Source organism: Arvicanthis niloticus, chromosome 3 (assembly GCF_011762505.2).
Source record: "Arvicanthis niloticus isolate mArvNil1 chromosome 3, mArvNil1.pat.X, whole genome shotgun sequence".
Taxonomy (NCBI): domain Eukaryota; kingdom Metazoa; phylum Chordata; class Mammalia; order Rodentia; family Muridae; genus Arvicanthis; species Arvicanthis niloticus.
In genome coordinates, this window is record NC_047660.1 from 23,596,721 (window position 1) to 23,612,692 (window position 15,972).

Below are 15,972 nucleotides of genomic sequence, written 5' to 3' on the forward strand. Positions count from 1 at the left end.
CCCACATAAATTGATTGTATAGATAGCCTGATTGTAAAGCAAGATTAATATGAAAACACAAGGAGCCTGCAATAAAACCTCCTAACTTAAATCACTCACATTTGTGTACAAGCATTCATATTTAGTAACAGTCCCAAGGCTAAGATTAAAGCTCTTTGGTAGGTTACTTCAAGGCCTTTTTATTGCTAAATCTTATTATGTCTCTAAAATGTAGAAATTAATCACCTGTCATCAAAGCTGCAGTGGATTATTGACTTCTAAATGTCTCTACAAATTGATTCATGACAGAATGAAACAGGAGACTGAACTAGCATTGAAATTCTTTTGCATGTGATAAAAAAGGTCTATTAAAAGCGTTTCAACAAATGCTGTCTATTAGGTAATCATCACAAAGTACTTTTCTATCAAAATGAGGTGCTCTGGAATGGTTTTGATGAGATATATATATATTTTTTTCCTGCACTGATGTGGTAACATGAAATTATTCTGAAACCCCAGGAAGCTGATTTTGAAATCCATTTAATTCTTATATTATAGAGCACACAATCTTTTCAAGTATGCACAGAATATAAAGAAGACAAGATTTACTTTGCATGCTCATGCATGTGTGCGTGAGTGTACGTCCGTGTGTTTGTGTGTGCACCCATGTGCATAATTTCTTGTGTATAACAGTCTCTGAAGATTACTTAGATGAAAAAGTTTGAAGTGCACTTATTCACAATGGAGGAATTACAATAAATGTTTTCTAATAAAGATTGCTTTTATTGTCTCACTACACTCTTGATTGTGTCCTGCTTTCTTATTCATGTTACTCTGAATTAATGGCTTTCAATTTTCCTGCCACCTTTGCCCTGCCATGGAAATGAGGCAATATTTGGAGATAATTTTGTCTGTTTAGCTGGTATTTGTGGAATCTGGTGAAGAGAAACCAAGGATACCTTTAAATAGCCTAAGACAAAGAGTCACATAGTCTGAAGTACCAATAAAGGAAAGGGTAAGAAAGCTCCATTAAGTACAACATAGCATCAGTATGAAGAACTCTAAGAGGGAGGACTTGGAAGGGGGCAACATTTGGGATGTAAATAAATGAAATAATTAATTTAAAAAAAAAGCTTCATCATATATAAAGAAAATACATTATTAGAATTAGGACCATGGGAGCTAAAATAAGTAGACTCCAGATAACGTTTCTATGTTCATGTTTTCTGTGTTTGTTTGTTTGTGTGTTTGTGTACCAGTGTGAGTGTGTTTGTGTGGGGGCAGAAGAATAACATAGAGATGTGTGGAGGGCAGAGACGGTTCTCTGCTGTATGTGGCTCTCTTCTTCTTCTTCCACGTGGATCCCTGGGGGTTGAATTTAAGGCTTCACTCACTGAACCATTTCTTTGGACAGAAACCATTTTTATTTGATCAAATTTCCTTTATTATTTTAGTCCTCTACTTCTTTCTCCTTTCTACCATTTAAGTCTCAGTGACAGTTTGTTTTTATTCCAGAATTTTCTCACAGGGCCTCTCATGCCCAGTGGCTTGCTCTGCTGTCATTCCACACCTTGAGCATCTGCCATGACTAGTCTGGGTCTTTATCTGTATTGGTCTGTAGATGATATCAGCCATCAGGGGAAGCAATAGCAATGGAGCAAATGCCTGATCAAAATGCATTTTGATTTTCAGTTAGTGCCCAGGACAGTAATGGTTATTTCTGCTAAACAGAAGACAAAGCATAGTAAGGCAGAAAACTTCTGTCCTAGAAAGATGACTCAACCCATTTAGGCAAAAAATTAAAACCTTCAAACCTTTGACTCAAATAATCAGTGTTCCCTTGTTCTTATTGTATTATGTTGCTTCTGATGATATCTAAGTTAAATAAACAAACAAGCAAATAAACAATGAGACTAACTATTGCTTGTAATGGATTGTGAGTTCCACAGTATCAAAAATAGTTTTTTTAAAAATATTTGTGAATTTTTTTATTTTAGTGATTAGACCTCTGAATATATGAGCCAACTGTATTCAAGTAGCACTTAAAGAAAAACACATGAGTTCAAATATCTTTTCTACAGAGCACACTATGTGCACATCTTAAATACACACTTACACTCACAGGATGTGGGGAAACACATGTTCCTTTGCCATGTCCTAGGCTCTATTACTCTGCGTGGCCTTACCTTTCTTACCTACGATTCCACTCAATTGTTAGCTCTGCAGGATTGTTCTTGACTAAGTTGAGACTCTATTATGAGCTCATGTGACACTGCTCATGATCTGTAATACCTGCTTGTTGACTCTCTTTGATTTTGCTCTAGGCAATCAGCTTCTCCAAGATAGGGCTGGGTTGTATCTTAATGAAGAACTTGGCATAGAGCAGAGCTGACTCATAACTGTCACTCATCACGTAACATGGAGTGCAGACAGCACTATGTGAAGACATTATTGCTGCCTCCATTTCCCCTTTGGGCTGCAATTGTCACCTCTGCTGAGTATATACTGAATGCTACAAAGCAGTAGAGGTACGGAAGGAAGTCAGACCAAGGTCTCTATGGACTGTCTAACAGACAACTAAGAACTGGATCTCTGGAGATTACTGAGATAGAGTTTTAAATGCTGTCCCTGAGTTTTGAAGGATAGACAAGAACCGCAAACATCAGGCAGAATAGCTTCCGGTAGAGATTTTTCTGCACTGTGTTGAGCACTTACAATTGTGTCATGATTATTCTGTCCTCTTTGAAGTCTTCTACTGGGCAAGTGGGGCTGTTAATCTTGACTCTTGCAATCTGATGGCCACCAGCTTTTGCACTGTGTGGTTTTCCCCCTTTCAACACTTGTATAACATTTACAGGGGACTAGTTAAAATTTAACTGATATTTGGGGGAAACCTCTTATTAGCAAGGATTGTTTATGCAAAAGCTATATCTCATGAAGAATCTCCAACCTTTTTGAAGACCAAGAACTTAAAAGCTAGCTCTTTGAGCTGAATTCATATGTCTTTGTCTTTGTTTTAGTTGATCTTGGCAAATACCTCACATACAACCCGAGACCAAAATGAGGTTCCACTCGGAAGGCAGTCACAATTCAGTGATCTTATCCTGGGAATGCCTCCTCTTGGCGTCTACACTACATAACTGGGGAAGAAGTTTGCACATTTACTCCTGTGCTTTTTATGATCTGCCAAGTGGACAAATGTCAACAGGCTTTAAGGATTGGTTTACCAGGATTTCTGTCTCTTGTGAAATGATTACTGCAGCTTCGAATAAAGCATGTGTAAACAAGCCCCATAGTCTTGAAGGAAAATATAGTATCCAACAGACTGGCTTAAGGAGTTCGAGCACAGTTGCCTCCTGTCATGATTTCTTGAAAAAGTAACAATTTCCTGCCACTCAAATGTCTGGAAAGGTCCCCACAGTACCTTTTCTGCACTGCTTGTGTGTAGCAGGTAACAAGGGGGCTAGGTATTAGCACGCATGGACTTGTAGTATAAGGGTTCCTACATGTTCCTGCTACGCTTTCTAGTGAACTTTTAAATGCTGTTCATCCTGGAGACCTTGAACTTGTCAATCTAGTCTCAGGAAAACATCAATCCTCAGAACCAAGTAGTAGAAATGGAGTTATCAACTACTTGTGGGAATTGGGCTGAACATTTCTGTAAAGCCTCTAGATCTTCTGCTTGCTCTTCTTTGTGAGAAGAAAAACAATGCCACATGCTTCATTTTTGTTTCTATGTTGTGAAAGTCCATGAGCTTTGAGTCTGGTCCTTTTTGATTTTACTTTTCATGGGATGAGAGAGAAGATGGGCTCTCTTTATTCTTCTGCCCTTTCTCATAACACTACTCCTGATTCAGTCACTTGAACAGGGACCATGAACCCATCCCTATTTGGAAGAATGGACAAAGAAGAAACAGGAAAAGGGACTCAGGCTCACCCTGCCTCTGCTCAGAGCTACCATTACAACTAGCAGGAAGGCTGTTTCTGTGTCTGTTTATCAGCCCAGGAATATTGGGATCACCAGGCTAGTTCAACTATTTATTCTCTTCCCAGAATAGAGTACTGGGTTGAAGTGTACCCAGAAACCTACAACTCTCAATGTAGATTCGGCTTTGCCCACCTATGTAACGTAGTTTTGTGTCCATACTTAAATCTTCTATGTACTAGCTTTCTAATTTTAAAGAAACAATGTGATTTCTGTTTAGAAATGGAATACAGATATAAAACCAGTTCACTTCCTAAGTTTGTTGGAAAGGAACATTTAGAAACATAAAAAGTCTCACCCAGAGTCTAGAACACAAGATGCTCACTCATAAAACCCCTTCAGGCTCCTTTCCCATCGGAGGGAACACAAGATAGCAGTTCCTGCCTGTGTGGGCCTCTGACAACTCCCACCGGCTCTTTCAAATCCCATTCTAAGCCCTGCTGGACTTGCCCCAGACATATGACATGGCTGACCAGGCTGAACTGTAGCTTTGAGTTCTGCCTTCAATTGGTTCCCCTGTGTCGACATTCTGTGTGATACCAACCCTCCACTTAAGGGAGGAAGAGACTGTTTGGGCATGGGTATTATTTTCTTAAATGCAGAATAAAACCAGAGCAGCAGGATATTTCAGTGAAATATCTCCTTTGAACTGTCCTATTCATTTGCTCTTTTATGAATTCACAGCTAGGGGTTTCCAGCGGATCCATTTGATTGCTCTCATGTACAGAGTGTAGAGACAGCAAAGAGGGGATTCCTGTAGATTCTTAACTTATTAACAAAGGCTGCTATGACTGTGGCAAGCCCTAGAACTGACAGCCAGTTTCAGTCCTTTGTAGGGGTTAAGAGAGGTGGACAAGCTGGGAGAGAAGAGTAGGAAGTTTTAATAGAGACACCGCATCTGCAGAACTAAGGATTGAGAAGCACAAGGGGGAAGAGAAGCATCACTTAGAGACTGGAAGACCTCGGTTCATTCTTCCTTCAGCTCTCCATCAGAGTATATGCTCTGAGCTCTGAGAATCTGCTGCCTCTCTTATGCCCAGAGTCCAAGCTTCAGGATACCTCACTCAGGCTTGGGATGGGGGACTCTACTCGTGAGCATACCTCATAACTTACCTTGTGGTTATTTTAGTTTGTTAAAAAGCCACACATGACAGGACTGATACCTATACATCAGCAGGATTGTTTTGAAGTTGTGCCTTCTAAATAGAGGGCTGTAAAATAAACGATGCCCTATCAACACTTCTTTTCCGTGGGAAAGTATATTGGGAATATTCCTGGTTTCACATTGAGGGGGATTTTGGAGATATAAGTGAAAAACTTTGTGTGTGTTTGTGTGCGTGCGCGTGTGTATGTGTGTTTATGTGTACATAACATGGAGGTTGACAGAAGACGTTTCACAAAATCTCTCCCAATTTATTTTAAATTAATTTTTTATTTTTAAGTGTGTGTGTGTGTGTGTGTGTTTGTGTGTCCCTGTCCACATGAGTGCAGGTGCCTGTGGAGTCCAGGACAGGAAAAGATACACTCAAGCTGGAATTCCAGGTAGTCATCAAGTGTACTATATGAGTCCTGGGAGCCATCCTTTGGGTCCCTACAGGAGCTAGATGTGCTTCTCACTGTTAAGCCATCTCCAGCCCCTCTCCCAACTTATTTTCTTGAGACTGTCTTTCTTGTTGAACCTGGAAATCTTCAATTTTGTTAGCCTACTGGCCAGCAAACCCTAGAGATCCTCCTGGCTTTCATTCCTGAGTGCTGAGATTATGGGTGCATGCCACTGTGTCTGGTCTTTTTTAAATGTTGGTTCTGAAGGATCAAACTCTAGTTCTGAGGGTTGTACAGCATCCACTTTACCGACTGAGACATCTGCCCAGCCCTAAGTGGAGAAACTTTGATGTTAAATGGGTAGTACTGGGAACTTACTAAAAGACATGAGAACAGTTGGCTTGAATGTTACCACTGTGTGGTAAAGAAAAGACTTTTGCCAGGTACATGTAGCTGAATGTATTCCATCCCAGCTTCCTTCTTAAAAATAAGCCTCTGAAACTAACTGGGCCATAGAGTTACCAAAATGGAAACCTGGTTTCTCGTTGCTGCGTCAGTGTCTGAGCTGGACTTTAGTTGTAATCCATGGCTGTCTTCCAGACCTTTGCTTCTGAGTTTGAAAGGTCTTCACTCAGACCAGCATATGGGGTTTTGACAGATGAACTGACTCTTGACACTTGTAGAAACCACCAGTGATCCTTTGGTCTTACTATAGTTTTTACAACTTGCTGAAGGTGCTTGATGCCGTTTTTTTCTATTTATTTACCAAAAAGCAATTTTCCATGATCAGTTCCATCTCCTATCTCCAAACCAAAGAGCAGAGTCTTTGATGAATGGACAACGGCAGAAGTGACAGGCAGAGAACAAAATGTGTAAATTCTCCAAATGCAACTCTTTGTCATGCCGGCAAGACTTCCAGTGGGCAATCTCTAGGCTGTTTTATAGTTTGCTTTAATTTATCTAACTAATGACATGAAAGATATAAAATTGGTAAAAACTATAGTGTTTGGCTTGCTTAAATTAAGTTTATGAGTTTTGCTTAAGCCTGCCAAACAAGTTAAATATTTCATGGCTTTCACAGGCTACAGTTCTAATATTTATAACTCTTGTGTACAGATTTCAAAAAATTATAATTACAACTCCCAGGATCCCAGATATAGCAGATGTTCAATATTTCTACAATGTTGGCAGAAATGCCTCTCATGCTCTTTTTGATCTCCTACCCATGTATTGTATCTGTTGGAACAAGCTGTTGATAAGAAAGTCGACCTGCCGTTCTTTCGTTTTAACGACCTTGGAAAAACTAATTCGAAATAGGAAGAGAGATGGAAAAGGTGATGTCTTTGCCCTCCTAAAAATACATTACTGCACACAAACAATGCTTTTTACTGGTAGTACATTTTGGCACAAGCCACATTTTTATTAACTTTATGACCACAATGCTCTTCTGTACAATTTCCATCATTTTAAAATTAAAATGCAAATATTTCCTCTCTCCTTTTTTGTTCTTCATCTTGTGAACCAAATATCTCCATCATTTTCCCAGTTGGAAACTTCTTTAAGACAGTGACTTAAGACTGAAGGGCTCTGCTTATGGGAATCATACTACTAGCTCTGGGAAGTATTCACTTAAGCCTCCAATACAAATATATTAGCCTTTTTTGTTGTTGTTGCTATAGGCAGACTCAGAGACAATAAGCCTAAGAGAAATCAAATACATCTTAAAAAGTTCCTAGTTCCTGGGTCCTAGAATGAGTTGTACAGGGGTTCAAGTCTGCGGTGGTCTGACAAACTCAACTCTCTCTGCTTCGCAGTTTGACTAAGGTCTGGAGTAGGTTGAAGGAAGACCTGTAAATTCTGATGTGAAATACTAGGCTCATAGTCCCGAGTAAAAGAGGCATAAACATACAACATTTATGTCAGTTTGTTTTCTTACAGCCTAAGTATTTGAAAAGCATCCGTACCTTTCAAGTGTCATTATCCGTACAAAACCCCCCACCGTATACACCTAGGTCTGTGTAAGTTTTTCAGGAAAGTTAACGAACCTCAAACTCACAGGTTCATGGATTCTCTTCCTACATCACTGCTGACTTTTCTGTCTTCTATCTCAGATTCACATTTAACAAAATTATCTGTGATGAAACGAGATGTGACTTCCGGAAGAGCTTCTAGCCCGAGGAGACGCCTGAGGAGGACGCCTGAGAGAGGCGTCGCTACCAGAAATAGATGTCTGTGCAGTTGGGCTTTTAAGCAGGGAGGCATTATGAAGCATACCCAACACTGACTCTCTGATGTTCAGGAATGAATGGCAGCTGGCTCTTGAACGTCACCAGGGTGAGACAGCCTCCGGTAAGTAGCAAGTGTCCTCTGCATGATGTAATAATGCAACGGTGTCATGTTTCTCGTCCTGCAAATGGGCAGAGAGCAGCATCGTAGACATGGCAGGGCTTCCCAGTCACACGGAGGTGCCTTGTGACCTGCTGATGAGGGCATATGGGAGCATTTGAGGTGGGTGGTGCAAGCCTAGCTTTTAGGGGATCATCAGCTTTCCCCACCTCTTCCCATTTTACAGAGGTGGTCTCAGGGTTTCTACCACTTTCCTTCATGGACCATCTAAGTTACGTTATAAACTCTGTACGAAAGAACGGCTGTTGTCAACTATCTCTGTCACTGTGAACAATGGGGAAACTGGCTGAAGCTCTTTACAGTGCTTAGAATTGTCCTCGGAACAGCTCTGTGTAAAACTTGAACCTTACTGGGGTCAAGTGTAAACGCTGCAGCTACTATATAGGCATGGAAATATAAGAAAAGGGTATAAACCACAGGCCCAGGGGTGGGTATGTTCTAAGCTTCAAGAAGGTTGCGTACAGATTACAGAAATTCTATAATAGTAAGTCTACAAATTGGAGAGATTCCAGTGAGAATACAAAGTGCCAGGGAGCTAACAGGATTCCCAGAATTCTCTTCTCTTCTATGAGCCACAAGGGACATTTGGCACGTAGAAGCAAGAGCAATGCTTACTACTCTGTTCTTTTGAACTGGGAGATGTGAGGCAGCAGATGCTCCTGCAGCTCACATACACTGTCACATCTGTGCTGGCTCACCTGGCTGGTGGGGGCATTGTATGGTCTCTGTGGTCTCTTCCTTCAGATCCTCATTCTGCTTGGGGAGGTTTTTGTTTAGCCCCTGATGGACATAAGCTTTACCCACAGGACACCCTCACCTTTGGTAGTTAGCCTTCTGAAGGTAAAAAGACCCAGGTCCACGTCTGTCCAGGCTCATGATTTCCCTCTATGCTTGCAGTTTGGTTTTGTCTTCTGGCCTCTTTCATAGCTTTTATTCCTAGCTGCCCATGCTGTGATGATTTCTGGCTTCAGCACCAAGCCCCTAAGTCGCAGCCTGTGTTCGGTGTTTAACCAGCTCACACAAGTAAACAGAGCTAAGGCCGTACAGTAAATCTCTTAGAACATATATATTTCCGTGTGTTTCTGTTTCTCTGTGTGAACTCTGACTCGTATATCTGTCGCCCGCCCCACCCCCAACACAGTTCTCTGCTTGTACCAGCTATGTCACTCATTCAGTTCATTCACAGTCACTGGTGAGGGTGGACTGCAGGATACAGGGAGCCCGTGATGAGCAAATCGGGGTCTGCGCACACATGTCACACTCAATCTGGTGACAGAAGCGAGGAAAGCTTCTGGGTTAATGTGCTGAGGTTCTGAAAGTTCACCTCTTTGCTCTTATTAACCATGAAGTTGGAATGGCTGCTTTAGATTCTGCCTGGGAGGTATCCCTTTAACTCCTGGGTTTTGAATAAAACCTGTTTAAATAAAATTGAAAAAAAATTATATACACTTATATCGTGTAAGATGTTATTTTAACATTTATTATACACAGTATAAAAACATACTCTATATACATTTGGTAGTATGGTCAAGTTTAGCTAATAAATCCATCCATATTCTCATACATTTTCTTATATCTTAAGCTGATACTATTTAAAATCTATTCTCTTGCTAATTCTAAGAGTACAACACATTGGGGCTGATGAAATGACTCCAGAGACAAAAGAGCTCGCTTCAAACGTGATGAGTTGAGTTTGATCCTCTGGACAAACATGGTGGAAGGAGAAACTCTGAAAAGTTGTTCTCTGACCTCCACACGTAAGCCACAGCACATGTGTGCCTGCACTGCACACATGAATACACACACATACATACATATGCGTGCATACACACACAATTGAATGAATGAATGAATGAATGAATAAATAAAAACAACCCAGTACAGTTGGGTAGTGGTGATGCACATCTTTGATCTAAGGACTCAGGATGCAGCGGCAGAAGGATCTGGTCTATGAGAGAGTTCTGGGACAGTCAGGGTTACAGAGACAAACTCTGTCTTGAAAAGACAAACAAACAAACCAGCAAGCAAGTAAACATGCATTGGTAACAACTACAGTCACTATGTTAAACAACACATCCCGAAGAAGTGCTTCTTTCCAGCTAAAATTCTGCTTCACTGGCTAATAATGCCCCTCTCCATTGTATTCCAGTCTCTCTGCCTGAGTTCAGCTACTTTAAGTTCCAGCTAACAACAAGATTACATAGTATTTGTCCTGTGCCTGGTTGATTTTACTTAACATGTCCTCGAGGTTCATTTGTAATGTTACAAATGGGATTGCCTTCTTTTCAAAGGCTAAGAAGTATTCATTTCACGGTGTCTACAGACAGTGCGTTTTCTCTCTTCACTCTTGATGATGTACACATAGGTGAATTTCATTCCTGGGCTTCTGAGCACGGCTGCAGTGGACTCAAGATGCAGGTGTCTCTTCGACATGCAGATTTTATTTCCTTTACTTACTCTTTTGACTGATTTATTCTTTTCAGGAGCCTCTATATTGCGCTTTATATTGGCAACACTAAGTTTACATCCCCACAAGCAGTGTGATAGAGTGTTGGCTTTGGTATGACTTGCTATATATTTTCCCTTCACCCTGTTGGATTTAATCTAATTCAGCTTTTTGAATTGAAGTAATTCACTAAGTGTTCTAAAGCTAGAAAACCTGAAGCAAAACCATTGCTCTTGGAAAGAAGAAATGCTAGAACTCTCTTGGAGAAGGTTAAGGGCTGTCCTACCTTCTAGCAGACAAGAAGCTTCCTCACTTATTTGGGTTATTCTGTGTTAGACACGGGCATTTGTCTTTTAGCACGTGGCTCTTCATACTCTGGAACACTTTAAACCAGCTGCTCAGAAAACAGAACATGATCCTGAGCTGTAAAATTGATGTGCAAACTTTCAGTACCTGAGAAAGAGCTGCTTGTAGTATTTTCTTATTTAATTTAGCACAAGGTATTACCTGAGAAATCCCAGGTCCTCACATGTTGTACAGAGACAATTTGATGTTTGCCCAGCGTCTAGATACTCTTCATGTTTGGACAAGGCCAGTGTTACTGGATGATCTGAAACTACAGGTGTGATATGAAACGATTCATAAATCTTCAGAGAGGTTACAGTTTTCATTGTCTCAAAAATATATAGTTTTAATGCTGGCTCCTTCCCTTTGGTTTCTTATTTACTAAAATCATTTTCAGAAGCAAAAGTGGTTGAACATATCAAAATGTATTTCCCTGTAGTCACTAAAACTCAGTGTAAGATCATAAATGGAGTTTGTGATGCTTGTGATCTTATTAGGGTTGGGATGTAGAGAGAGTTTTTATAAATTCTTATTTTACAGACCAGATACTTCTACACACACACACACACACACACACACACACACACACACGTATATGTATATATATATATGTGTGTGTGTGTGTGTGTGTGTGTGTGTGCATGTGTCCCAATGTTCATTTGTGTGTGTGTGACAGAGTGTGTGTGTCTTCATGAGACAATATTTCACACATTTCTCAACTGGAAAAACCAAACCCGCTCTCCATTACCAGGGTATGGATTACTCAATGTGATTGAATAAGAAATTCTGCTCTTGAAAGTATATATAACACATGTCACTTGCCATGAGGAAAACTTGGCTTCGTGAGTGAAGTTAGGAGACATTTACTACACAATAGTAGACTAGCATCAATGAAAACAAAATGTATAGACAGAAATGTCTGTTTTGTTATAGAGGCAAAGCTATTGGAAAGAGAGGGCTTGCTTCCCACCAGGTAGACATCGCTTAGAACTCTGATTTATTTGTTAGAGATGTCTTTTCATAATGTCAGTAATAAACCCCATAGATTATAAGGCTGAAAATGAATTCAATACTAAGCATCTCCTCGGTTCCAATGATTACTGATGTTTTTTCCCATTACTTCAACTCTGGGAGAGTAATTATAAGCATGAAAAGAGAACAAAAAAACCAAATGTTTACATGTTTTGTTGTTAATGTGATTCATAGGTTATTGCTATGATACTTACATTATTAATATCACTTAGGGGATATCCTTGAAATATTTTCTGATTGATTTTACTGTAAAATTTATCATTGAAATGATATCTGGTCCCTTACTTAGCTGTGGACTGAAATCCAGTCATGATTTTACGTCTCTAGCGGGGTCAGCCCTTATACGGCAGGACAGACAAATTGAATCTTAAGAGATTTAATCTTCATGGCTTCTTTCTTCCTGTAGTCATTCTTTCCCAAGAGTTAATATAAAGCTTTTGTAGCCTGAATTGTTTTATGTTGTGCATTTGTCTCTGTTTTTCTATTTTTTTTTTTTTTTTATAAATTTAATAGTCTGTAAGTTCATCCTCACACACTAAACCACTACCCAGTCCAGATGAGATCGGATGTGAGCCACTCCGCTTTGTGTCGCTAGTGATGGTTATCAGAGAAACTACAAGAGGAATTTCTCTAAATGGTCATATAAATCTCACAAACTCGAAGCTGGGGCTCTGATTTGTATGCCAAACCATGGGAGCCTTGTTTGAATGAAAGGGCTGTGGCGATGTTAGGCTGATATCAGACCATTCACACTTAACCTGGTGACGCTTTAGCCTTCAGGAATTCCCTGATGGAAATAAACTCAGTGTTTTCATAACTTTCCTGCTGATCAAATTCATATCCCTCATTATACTCAGAATGAATCTGCAGATAGGAAATATAAGACAGTTTCTAAGGCATAAGAAAAAGGACAGAAAATGAAGTGTGTGACTAGAAAATTATTTTAAAGGAGAATGGCACTATAAATAATGCTTGCATCTGACCTCACTGTTCTCCGCACTCTGCGAGCCAGCATCCAACACAGTGAGTGTCAGCTCCTTGGATGACAAGGGAAGCCAGTTGCAATTGTCACATTTTGTTAATTTCAGAAAAGGGGCCTGGATTTTGCTGTTCAGGTTAGAGTGTTTCTTACAAATACCATATAGTGGATTTCTAGAAATTTCTTTTGTTCCCTAGCCTTCAGAGACCTCCCAGGAGTCTCAGAGATTAATGTGCACACAGATCAGCAAGGAATCTTGTTAAACGCTGGTTCTTGTTTGGGCCAATAAAGCCTGAGGGTCTGGATGACTGGATTCTAGTCATCCTGACCCCACTTGTCTTCAGGACGTGCTAAAGTTTCAAACCTCGACTAGAAGCTCTGAATGAGATCCCTGAACGCAGCATTGAAATAACCTCAGGATGTGTTGGAAATGCAGTTTCTCTCATATTGAAGGGGTCAGATGTTTCTCTCTTCCCCCTCCTCCTGTTCTGTATTGGAGGTCGTAACCAGGACTCTGCTTATGCCTGGTGAGTGCTCTCACAGCGAGGTACACCCCAGCCTGTATGCATTCTAAGAAATTCTTCTGGGTAATTTAGACACACCCCAAGATCTAAACCAATGCAGGCCTGCTCAGCACAAGAATCTAGGACTTTCTAAAAATGCCAAGACTTGGGCCTCACCACAAATTAGCAATGTCAGACAACGCTGTCCTTATTGTTTCTACCTCTCCGATGGGGAAAAGATAATTTTAAAAAATACTTTCTCATTTAGGCAGTTAGTGAGCAGTGGGGCTTGGGCTAAAATCAAAGGTCTGCTCCTTCACGCACAAGCCCTTGTTCATCCCGACATAGCCTCTCTGCTGAGTGCATTTGGAGGGAGGGATATGAAAGCAGAGACTCATATTATGTGTACTGCTCTGTCTTCTGTCTGGGCAGAAATGCCCATCAATCTACCTCCTTTCAAGAGAACTCTTTCTTCGAGGTCCTCCACACTACTTGGCATCTCTCCCAATCAGTCACTGAGCATACACTTAATTTCTTCTTAAAAGCCACCTGGTTTTGTTTTTTGTTCATGCGTATGCCTTTTTGTTAAGTGGGTGAGCGATGTGTAATCTATCTCATGCATAATTTGTTTAAGACGAGTCATTAAAAATGCACTAAAGTTTAATATGCTGTATGTGCTCCTGCAAGAGTTCCTTTCCCCCCATGTAAACGATTTTTCAAAGTTTTAAAAATAGTCTTTATTGCATGCCATTGTTTGCAATACTTCATTTTAAAGCTCTAAAATTAACATGTCTTTCCTATCACTTTTGTCTTCTGTTTGCCTGTTATTGATTTCTTTTTTTTTTTTTTAACTCTCTGCGTGTCTAATGGAAATAGAGCTAATGGGTCTTTGCTTTGTTTATTCCCTTGCTTCTGCGGCAGTGTGGTTTTGATGTGGTCAGCACAGCTCTGGAGTGGGGATTGGAGCCGCTGCAGCAGTGGAGGGAGTTCCCTTCCACATTCCCTTTGATTTCTCTAGTCTGTGAATAAGTTTCTTCGCGCCCCCTTCCCCTGTCACAGACCAGTTTTGTTTGTCTCCCTTAGTTGTGTTTTGGTGAGGCGGTCTCATTTTCCTTCAAGGGTATCCCTGAGAGCGGTAATCAGAAAAGATATATATCCTCCTTGACTGACTCGGAAGATCAAGCTAACTGCCACCTGTGAGCAGCTTCTCCCTGATTCATGAAGCAATCTCAGCCTCTCACTAATCTGACACTGCTGGTCAGACTCCGAAGAGCTGAGCATCCTTGAGGGGTGCGGGACGTGGACCAAGACGCTGATTGCTGTATTTTATGTACCGACTCACAAATAACATGGGGAGAACATACCTTTCATTTATCTCTTAATAGATGAAAGATGTATTTATTGAGGATTCTAGGGGTGAGAAAGGAAGAGTTTAAAAACATGAGCCGTTTCCGGCTCCATCAGACAGATGTTTATATCTTTTGCGAAAGTCCAGCGATCTGTGGTCAGAAACATCAAAGATCAAGTTAGAGGAAAATATGTCAGTGGGGTGACAGACTAAAAGGGAGTGGTGTCTCTTTACCAAGGAATTGCAAATGATTAAACCATTCCCGATGGATGAGACCCCCAAGATGACCATTACAGCTCATGAATTCTATGTTTTCTGTCTTGTAGCCCACCCATGTATTTTTTTTTTTTAACCAGGCACACTAGTTAAGCAGAAGGTCTGGTCTCTGGTGCAAATATTAATGAACAGTGAAATGCCTCAAAGGCAGGAAGCATGGGAGAAGGAAGAGTACTTGATCAGCCACAAACGGATAATTATTCTCTAAATAATTAAAAGCTGATGCCATGCAATCGAGGACATGGCTTGAAAATAAATACTGACAGGACAGAAAACAGTTGATTTTCTTCCCACTTGTTGATTTCTCCTGGGCTCTCTGGAAAATTCATGTGTGGAAATGCTTTTCTATGTTCTCCAGAAATGACCAGAATGCCTTCCACCTATTTTTAAATTATTTTTAAATATATGTATCGTTTTATTTCTATTTTTATTGGTTATTTAATTTATTTACATTTCAAATGTTGTCCCCTTCTCTGTTTCCCCTCTGCAACCCCCCACCCCATCCCCCCTCTCCCTGCTTTTATGTGTATGTTCCCTCAGCCAACCACTCCCACCTCACCACCCTAGGATTCCCCTATGCTGGGGGCATCGAGCCTCCACAGGAGAAAGGGCCCCTCCTCCCATTGATGCCCAACAAGGCCATCCTCTGCTACATATGCGGCAGGAGCCATGGGTCCCTCCATGTGTACACTTTGGTTGGTGGTTTTAGTCTCTGGGTGCTCTGGAGTGATCTGGTTGGTTGATATTGTTGTTCTTCCTATGGGGTTGCAAACCCCTTCAGCTCCTTCAGTTCTTCTATTGTAGGACTGAGTATTGAACCTAGGGACTTGTGAATTGATGATTCCGGGGGTAGGGGAAAAGGAAGATGAGCATTTTCAAACCCCATCAGAGAGATGTCTTAAGAGGCAGGCAAGCATTTTACTATTGAATGATGTCCTCCCTCTTTGGAAACAAGTTGATTTAAGGGAACCCTGCACACTTATCTATTCAGTTACTTCTTTAGTTTCTCTTTTCTCTCTGGTGATGTTAGGGACAGAATCCAGGGCTCCACACTCACCAAGCAAACACTCTACAGCTAAAGTACCTGTCCAGCAGAATGATGTCCATTAGTAAGTAATGTACAACACGGGA